This window comes from Belonocnema kinseyi, chromosome 7 (genome assembly GCF_010883055.1).
Source record: "Belonocnema kinseyi isolate 2016_QV_RU_SX_M_011 chromosome 7, B_treatae_v1, whole genome shotgun sequence".
NCBI lineage: Eukaryota > Metazoa > Arthropoda > Insecta > Hymenoptera > Cynipidae > Belonocnema > Belonocnema kinseyi.
Genome location: NC_046663.1, coordinates 82862767 through 82873371, shown reverse-complemented (window position 1 = coordinate 82873371; position 10605 = coordinate 82862767). Strand labels below are relative to the sequence as shown.

The 10605-nt window shown below is 31.7% G+C and overlaps 1 protein-coding gene across 4 annotated transcripts in view; it reads right to left on the bottom strand.

Moving 5' to 3' along the window:
- The window catches only part of LOC117176988 (ubiquitin-conjugating enzyme E2 H), a 62166-nt gene that overhangs the window by 15562 nt on the left and 35999 nt on the right, over positions 1-10605 (bottom strand). The gene's annotated exons all lie outside the window — the stretch shown is intronic.

The following is a 10605-nucleotide window of genomic DNA, read 5'->3' as shown; positions in this document are numbered from 1 at the left end:
AAAATATACCATTTTCAGGACTAAGATGTGTAGAAATTTAACGCTCTTTCGTCATCACAAATTTGATTAAATAGTATGAAGGTCAAAAATCTCGTAATAATCGTACCAATGTCACTGGATATTACAGATAAGAAAATGTCAAAAATTTAAGTTTTTATGATATACCATGAAATAATTATAGTGTCAGCTATTATTTATTCAATAAACTTATTTTAATTGTAGGAAACTAATGATACATTGTAATTATGAAGAATTTAATATTTTAATATCCAGGATCAAAATCAAAAACGGTGATCTATTGGAGGATATACGTGTTAAAATCGTACCCTTGACTAGGTCTCACAAAAATGTTTAATACAGCTAACTGACTAACTTCCTGCAATTTTTTTCTACAGAAATAGTCAATTGCATATGAAAGTTTTACTTGAATATGAACATCTTTTTTTCAAAACTGATGCAGTTGAACGAGCTCTTGAATTTTTTTCTGTCTACAGTAGGATTTTTTCCCCTAAGTAGTCATGAGGTTTCTATCAAATTGATTTCAAACATATAAATCTGGTTCAGTCCGGTTTCCGCTTCATCCAAAATGAAAAGTCTTTGACAATGCTACTTGCTTTTTGCAAACTGATGATATTGAACACTCTTGAATTTGTTCCTATCTACTGTAGGGTGGTTTCCCGTAAGTAATCATGAGGTTTCTATTGATTTCTATCAAATTCATTACAAATATATAAATCTGGTTCAGTCCGGTTTCATTTTGAGCCGAGATGAAAAGCCTTTAACAAGGCTAACAGACGTGTCCTCGGGTTTCAGATAGAGGGTCCCTGCACAGAGGAGGATTGCTGAATATGGCTACAAACCAAATAAGCAGTCGCGGACAATGGTCCAAAAGGAAAAACCCCTAAGCCAAGGCATAAGAAACCATGCTGATGGCCACACGGTACCAGGGAGCGGTGTCTCAACCGGTACCTCTGGGATACTGGAACCTCGCATGCGGTGCTCTGCGAGGGTGGACGAATCCTTTCGACTATGGAACGACTTGCTCGAGTGCTACGATACCAGTATGGACCCTGAACGAAGAGGTTATATGGCGCGCCTGCGTGCTCTGTGGTGCGAGAAACAACCAGAGCTCTCGCACTTTTTGCAACAACTCCTGAAAACCGAGCAAATGACCTCCTGCAAAGAGGTTATACAGGAGCTTGAACTTCAAGGTTATTATAGGACCACTTTGTTATTTTCCTTTAAATGGGAACCCCTATTTTTGACAACAGCAATTGAAAGAGCGAGAAATTTGACGTCCAAACATGTACTGAGGTCATGGCTAAAGGATGACCTTGAGCTTTTCCTTCAAGGTTATTTCGAGGTTAACTTTTTTTTCAATGGGAACCCCTAGTTTCGACAACGGCAATCGAAAGAATTGTAAATTGTACGTCCAAACAGGTACTCAGGTAATGGTTCAAGGATGACCTTGAACTTCAGCTGAAAGTTTTTAGGCTTGAACAAGGTAAGGGTCCGGTCCAACCTGTACTGCTTCGGCTCAGGTGTTTACGAAAAAGGCCGAGGCCATTATTGGAGTAACTTTTAACAAGGAATGTAAAATAACGCTAAATGTAAAAAATTGACATGACATCGACCTTTTTCGTAAACACGTGAGCCGAAGAAGTAAATATTGGACCCGACCCATACGATGGTTAAGCCTAAAAACCTTCAGCTGAAGTTCAAGGTCAACCTTGACCTTGACTTGTACATGTTTGGACCCTAAGAATTCTGAAAGAAGGGTGAACACGCTGTATGAGATCTTTGCAGTAATCCTAAATTATATCATTGTTAGGACAACCGGACCTGTGTGGCGAGAGATATATGAGCAACGCGATTCATAGGAAGGCGTAGTAGGGTGTTGGGAGAACCTGCCAATCGACAAGTGCATCTGCGAAGACGCAGCATTCTACAAGCGCTTCAATTCAACCTCCTAAAGACTTTTCATTTGCCTGCTCGAAAACTTTAAGTTTCATCCACACACAGTGAGATGCATAGAGACTGATGCTCCTTTGAAAAACCAGATTTACTATCTTCTCTGGAAAATATCGCGTGACAACTAGCAGCGTCAAATTCCAGGTAGGCGTGTTACACAGGGTGAAACCATGATCTCTTTCCTCGTTTGCCTTACACTTTTGCCACTATCGTTAATACTTCGCAATTCCCAAGGGCACTTCTGTTTCAAACCTGGGTATCGAGAGCATGAGGTCACTCAAGTATTTTACATGGGTGATCTCAAAATCTATGCTAGAAATACAGAGCAACTAGACCTAGCTCTAGGGATTGTCGAGAAGTAGACTCGGAAGATTGGAATGGAGTTTGGGTTCGAAAAATGCGTCAAATTTCATTCGAAGCAAGAAAGACTTGCTAGCATTTCCGAGAACCCTATGCTCATCAACAGAAGCGTTATACAACAACTTGGCGATAAAGGCACCCTCTCATACCTGTGTGTGCCAGAGAGTTGCACTCAGCACGTAACATCTATAAAGGATCCTTTCCGATGCAGCTACAAACGTCTTATCCAACAGATTTGGTTTTCCGAACTGTCGACGAGGAACAAAGTATCTGCAACAAATAAGCTTACCGTCCAGGTACTTCTCTATTCATTAAGAGTAGTTCCATGGATGAAGGACAAAATGGAAACACGTAGAAGAAGGCAACAGAGCATTTCTGTACAAAGCAGAAGAAAAGGCTGCTGAATCACATGAGCTCGACTCCAATGTCAAGGGTGAGCAAAATACATCAAACGTTATACATTTTGAGTACTCACTTCTGAAAGTCCGGATGAAGAAACCACAGGAGAAAAACTTCCACAAACAGCTCCTCAACGGAGGGTTTCATTTGTGGGAGGACGATGTCATTTCCAATTTAGCATATCACTGTCACATTTTGAGACCAAACATTCCCGATGGTGGCTGGAGAGCGCGGTATGCATAACCCGATTACCTAGGACACGTACTGGACATAGTACTTCGAGACTTCGAGAAAAGAAGTATGTTCGTTATCGAATTTTAGGCATCGCCTGAAAAGAAATTCTTAGCCAATGATAATGAATAGAAAAAGAGTAAAGGATTCCTGCGCGTCAACGAAATGTCGAGACACTTGCGGGAAAAAGTCAGAAGGCGGTTGTTGCGCCGTATTAAATCTATCGCGGACTGTAAACACCTATCTCGCATTTATTTTATTAGATTCTATTTAAATTTTCAGAAAACATTGCAATTTTGCACTATATTTGCGATATTTTCTTTAAAAATTGATAAGATGCCTTCATCCTGCCTCATTTTATAGAGCATTCTGATAGCTTTCAACCTATTTCAAGAGAAAAAAGGTTAACTTTCATGTGAGTGTAGAACAAATATTTTCGGTGAGCCCACGGGAAACCATCGGGAGACCATCGGTGGACGTAGGCAAAATATTTTTGGTGAGCCTATCGTTTCATTAATTCTATTAACTTTTGTACGTTTTTCGAAACTGCAAGTTCCCGGTTAAGACTTTGAATTTTCAATGTTGTTCAATTTTCAAAATGTGTATGTATTTTTAACTATCGAATATGGAAAAGGTACAACAAGAAATGAGAAAAGTAATGTAAAAATAAGAAAAAGTGTTTAGAAAGTGGAAAAATGAATTTTCTTGATAGTTCCACGAATAATTACCTGGACCACAGACCTTACTTCGTGCAACGCGTCTATAAATATTTATTATAATCTGAATCTTATCTACTTTTAATGCTATACATTTTACATTGAAAACGAATTGGAACGATTAAAACCTTTCAGAATTTCTCTGTAAGATAAGACGGAAATTGTATTCAACTTAAAAATTTTAATTTAAAAAATAAAATAAAGAACAGAAATATATCTTTGTAATAACTTTAATTTTTTTCCAAATCTTGACACGATTTCTTAAATTTTTTAAGTAAATTTACCAATAATTTGAATAATAATAAATGAATAACTTCATTTAATTTTCTTGCATGTCCACTTTGATGTGTATACATTCTTTAAGTGAGAAACTTTGTTAATGAACAATGGTTTACATTTGCATTGAATGAATGGGCAATCCACACAGATTACATCAATTATTAATCTTCTTAGCATGCAATCATTCATACTGCATTCGTGATGCTCACCTAAAATGCTTGTTAAAATACGTCAATTGAAATCTTCTGAAAAAATACTTTATTCTGCAATCTATAACATTTAGATTTCTTACAGATCTTCAAAATAAATGTATTCATAAAATCCACAAAAATAACAGCCGCATAAAAAAATTTCCAACAAAACTATATTCTTTCATTTTTATAAAATCTTAATTTTTCACATTGGTCTGGAAAAAAAGGGGTACTAACTATCAAATATATGATTACACGACTCTTTGAAATATTAATGCAGAACTGGTACGCATTGTTTACAAGGTTTTCTGCGACCTACAATATAAGAATGTTGAGAATGACACACAATATTATGAAATAAAAGTTTTTATTGTAATGAGGAAATGAAACTGAGCTTTGTAATAGTTATTTTTTTTCTGAATTAGTTATGTTTTTTAAACATTTTATCGATAATTCAAATTACCTTAAAAATTTACATGTTAAACAATTTCTTTGAGGATGTTAGTGTTTCTTTTTATATTTTCAGAAAACTGTTGCCACAAACTATTTTGCAAAGTGGTATTAAAACGTTGAACAATTATTTGTACTATTCATCATTAGAATGGATCTATTTAGAAGTTAATATTTGATATTATTTAATTACGCATTAATGAGTGTGCTTTCATTTCTAATTTTTCTACACAAAGGGAGCAACCAACTAATGGATTTTATCGGCTGTTTTTAACATAAATAGTTAAAGAGCGTAAATTACTGTTCTCAATAAATTCAAGTTTAAAAATGCAAGTTTCCAAAACTAAAAACTTTGTAAATAACTGCTATTCAAAAATAAATTTTAGAGTAAGATAATCAAAGTAGAGTAGTTCTCAAGTATAAGAGTTTAATAGTAAAAATTAAGATTCAGAATAAAGCAACTATAAATTCAAAACTTCATGTTGACATTTTTAAATGTGTAAAATTGAAATATTCAAAATAAGCTTTCAAAATTTTACAATTGACTATATATAATTGCAAGATGTAAAAATATTCTCGAGCAAAAAATAAATTCAATGAAAATCCCCCATTCTATTTTAAATACTGATAGCTGACAACATTTAAATATTTTATGAAATATGAAAAAATAATTTCTAAATTTCTTAATTAAAGAAAGATGTTTTCCATTTTATGATCCGTTTCTTTTCAGTATTGTTAAATTTATATTCCAAATATTAAATCCCTTCAACTGTTTTCACTTTGGAACACTTTCAAATTTAGAGTGCTTTTAAATTTGACCTATTCTAGTTTCAGAAACTGTCGACGGAATTCTTCTCTAAATTCGAATGCTTCCAAGTTGGATTATTCGAAGTCTCGAATGCTTATATCAATTTAATATTTAATCAATTCAGTACTCCATTTATTATTGCACTCTCTAAATTTGAATGTAAGAAATAGATCAATGAAGCAAAGTTAGAAAACTCAAGCTTACCTTTTTTTATATTAGACAAAAATCCAAACTAAAAACTAAATTTTTTTTGTAATTATTCAGAAAAAATACAAAACCATAAACTTCCTTTTCCCCTGAAAAAATTAGCGGCAATCTAACCTTTGTTAATCAGCTAAAGTTTCGAATGGAAGAATAATAAGATCATCATAATCGTGAGATAACAGGAAATAAATAGAAAGCCACCTTTGTATTCAGGGGTCGGAATAATTTCCTTTTCATTGCTTAGGTCGACAAATCATATATTCCAATTATATAAGTTAACTCGAGAATTTAAAATAAGAGATAAGCAATATTAATGATTTTTGGCTTGAAATATTAAGATTAAAACATCAGATTTCTTTTTAAATTAAGATTCGATTACTAACATATTTTCCCTTGACACACATCGATGAAACTCAATAATAATAATAGGAACGGCGTATTTTCTTGAATGTTACTAAAATGCCCTATCTAATAAAGTACCTATCGTTTATATGCAAAGAAAGTAGGACGTCTCAGTTGTCAACGAGACCTATAAGAAGCATATTTAGCCCTAGGGAAAGTAATGTTTACCCTGGACAAAAATTTCCCTAGAAAAGTTCAAGCAAATATGAATTACTGAAGAGTCAGAAACGCAAGTTCTGAACTGAATATTAAATTTGCTTTTTTCATTTATTTGAGTGGAAGCTTCTAATGTGTCCCCTAAGGGTTTACATTTTTCTTACACCTTCTCTATTCCTTTACACACCCTCCACACACTTACTTGGTGGTGGAAGGGGGACCTACAGTTTAAGGTGGGTTCCGAACCACCAAGAGCAACAGCCTTAAGTACTTAGAGAAAACCTTTTTCTCTAGAGGTACCGGTCCCACGACTCTCCGAAGATGAACAACTCCCTTACTAGGCTAGTGTTCACCGCATTTTAAGAGTATTTAGAAATATTCCAAAGAATTTTCAAAGATTAGCTTTCCGATTATTTTTATCAAATAAAGGGATTTTAAAAGCTCTGACCGTATTTTAATAAATTTTCCAGGATTTCAGGAAATATCCAATTTTATAGAACTTTACGAGATTTTATAAGTTTTTAATGAATTTTAAAAAGTTTACTCATAAAAATGGAGAGATTTCTCATAGGCATTTAAAAAATTCCAAGGAATTTTTCAGAGCCTTAAGAAGTTGTAAGTAATTTCCAAAGATTTCCAAACTGTTTGCAATATTCTAGAGAATTTTAAAAGATTTCAAGGAACTTTTCAAATAAATTTTAATCATTACAACTTATTTTTAAGGGTTTTTAAATAGTTTAAGTTTTTTAAAAATGCCAAGAAATTTTCAAGAGATTTTTCATTTATTTATTACCAAACCTAATAAATATTAAAATTAATGATTGTTTTCGAATGCTTTTTTAATAATTAAATCAACTGACAGAAAACCAAAATTTTCAAAGTATTGATTTATTTTAGATTTCTTTAACATACTGTATAAATGTATGACGTAACAATTTTCTGACTTTCCATAGTATTTTAAGAATTATTTGTCAATATTCAGGGTTCACGGAGACATTCTTTTCACGCAAAAGTCCCTCCTTACTCTCTAAATATGAATCAGTGAAAAATTCACTGATTGAAATAGTAGTTATACATTTCACTGATTAATCAGTGATTTCGAACTTATTCACTAATCAGTTCAGTAACACCAGAGTAAATCATGTGAAGCATAACCTATACATTTTTATGTTAAGCATTGTTGTTACTCTTTTACTAAGTAGCAAGAAGAATTTCTTAATGAAATAAATTCTTCAATTTTTGGGCTGTACGTCTGCTAAAATTAACTGCGGGATAAATATACTCATACTCATATAGGAAGTACTTACTTAACGGGTTTGTACGTGATAGTTCAATCTTGAAGTTAAATTAATATGTGAGGTTGTTTATCATTTAAAAGCATCGGAAATTTTCCCCTTTTTTAAAATTTGATTATATCTATGGGTTTTGAGTTTTTACTATGATTCTTTGATTGAATGTACTAAAATATTATTTTATTATGATTGCTGAATTGACAGGGTGCATTGCTGCCAACCCTCAAAAGTGGTTATTTCACTGAATCAATAAGTAAACTATCACTGATTTTCAGTGACCCATTTCTAGCTATTTGAATCAGTGAAATTTCACTGATTCAGATTTAGAGAGTATTGTTAAATCAGCTTTCTGATATTCATTATAAAAATATAATGATTAAGCAATACACTTTTTGGTTATTTGAAGACTTAACGTCTTTTGGATTCAATAAGTGATGGGAAATTTGTTACTGACATATATTTTAAATTGCATCATTTTCCTGACTGTAGAGTTAAAATTATTAATTTTGAAAGCTTTGAGCATCGAGGATACATCTTTCAAATTTAATTTCAATTCTTAAACATCAAACTGCAGGGTTACTACAGGTTAAGAAAAGTCAGCGAATCTCAGGAAAAACCTGACGGAATCAGGGAATTTTCGTTAATGTAGTTGAAGTTAATTTGATTATGTTGTTAAAAATTCAACAATTTTGTTCAGAATTAATTCTTTTTGGTTTAAAAATGGCAACGGTTTGCTTGAAAATTAATCTTTTTGGTGGAGGATTCGACTATTTTGTTGAAAATTCGTCTTTTTTGGCTGAATTTAATTGATTTTGGTTTAAAATAAAAATATTTTTTGGTTGAAATGCCAACATCCTAGTTGAAAGTGGACTTAAATATTTTGATGATAATTATTATTTTTTGGTTTTTATTTTTCTATTTTTTTCTAACTAAAATTGAACTATTCTATTCATTTAGTTAGCAGTAGTAGTTAAAAATTCATTTTTTTCGTCGAATATTCATCATTTTAGTAAAAAAATCACTTCTTTGGTTGAAAAGTGAACAATTTTGTTGAAAAGTCGTTTCTTAGTTGAAAATTGAAATTTTTGATTCAACATGTAACAATTCCATTTGTGCTTTAAATTGATCTTTTTCATTTGTAAATCCATTCATTTTGTTGTAAACTCGACTTATTTGGGTTGAAAATTTAACGATTTTGTTATAAAACTTATATTTTTGGGTTGAAAACTCAACTGCTTTGCAGGAAATTCGTCTTTTTGAATTGCAAATTAGTCTTTTCTGTTTGAAGATTTAACTATACTTTGATGAAAAATCGTAATATTGGGTTTAATTGAACTGATTTTGAATAAAAACTTTAATATTTTATTGTAGAGTTATTGTCTATATTACACCCTTTGTTGAAAATTCTTTTAAGATTCTTCACTTTGGTTGAAGATGTAACTATTTTGTAGAAAATGCCTTTTTCCTTGATTGAAAATTTTTTTAACTGAAAATTTAATTCTGCCAATTTTTATTTAAAATAAATCTTTTTGCGTTGAAAACTTAACTATCTGGTTGAAAATTCATGTATTTTACGTATATTTTATGTAATTTGTGGATGACCCTTATCAGATTTTGTAAGAATATTGTAACTAAAAGTCTTTAAGATAAATTTTGACGCAAAAATGTGTTGCCTTAACATTATTGATCTCCTAGATGTAAGGTTTTTTTTATATACGAAAGAAGAATGTTTAATGGTCAGAGAAAAATCAGGGAATTCCAAATTTGCGATTTTGTAGCAACCCTGAATTGATAAACCTGGAAGAATTCTTTAGAGAAACATTTTTCAAGACTTTAATTTGTAATTGTTCAATTTTGAAAGGTCCAATGATTAACCATGACCTTCTTTTATTCTAACATCTTTCAACATTTTTATCAATAAATTAATTGTCCAATTTTAAAGATTGACATTTGTGTATTGTACAATATTCAACGCTTGACATTACATTTTTTAAACTTCAAAATTCAAGATCTCGAAACGCTTTTCAAAATTTTGCATTACAAGCTCATCAAATTTAAGATGGTTTGATTCGGATTTATTTAAAATTCAATTGATATCTTACTTTCAAATTCCGCAACTATAAAAATGGTTTAAAAGGTTTGTTTTCATTTATAAATTTGTCATTTTTTAAATTTTAATGGTATGAAGTCTAGAGTCGCCGAAATTTGACATGTTTATGAAAAAATTGAGGGAGTTGCAAAAAGGGATGTATTAGTCCCAAATTTCGGGACGAGATACTTCGTTTTGAAATTGTTTATAATCAGGTTCTGTAAGTATCAAGAAATATATTGGGTGTATGTGTAAACACATCAAATATTTAATATCAATAAAATTTCTTATAAACTCTGTGCACAAAAGTAATATTCTGTCCCTATTTTAGCTGAAAGTTCTGTGTAAATTTGCATATTTCTTCTCGCTGTTCCCCTTTATTTATAACTTTTATTGGGTCTTTCTAACTCTGGCCCCAGTAAATAGAGAAAACCAATTTTCATAATGTATGTCAAGAAATTGCGAACATTAGGAAGAGTCTTCTGAGCGATTATGATAATGAAGATGTTATTGAGAAAATTCAATACTTATTTCAGCAGTTCTCATGGAATAAGCAAATAGCACGGTTTTTTCAGCACGTTTTCATAACACGACTATTCGTGCGTATAATTATATGCCTGTAATGTTATATAGCTTACTCCCAGAATAAGGATATAATAGAAAAGCAAAGTTATGAGTGCACATATATGTGCAGTCATTTCTAGTCTCTAGTGAAAGTAGTGATACATACATGGTCATGTTCTTCAATAATTATACGGGATAATTTTCTAATTACCATTTGGAGTTAATCGGGTTCTTTAATGAGCTTGACTATAATTAGGAAGACCTAGAGAAGTTTAAGGAAGCCTGCAAGGCTTTTATGATACATTGTAATATATAATTTTAGTAACTTTTGATTGGATGTTAAGGTTACTATATAAAACAAACACGCACGCCGCGAACGCGCGCAATTATTTTTCTTTGTATCACATAATATTTAAATTAATAATAATACAACATTTTTGTATTTTATGGCATCTATTATCTAAAATAATAGATGAACAAGGACAATAATTTT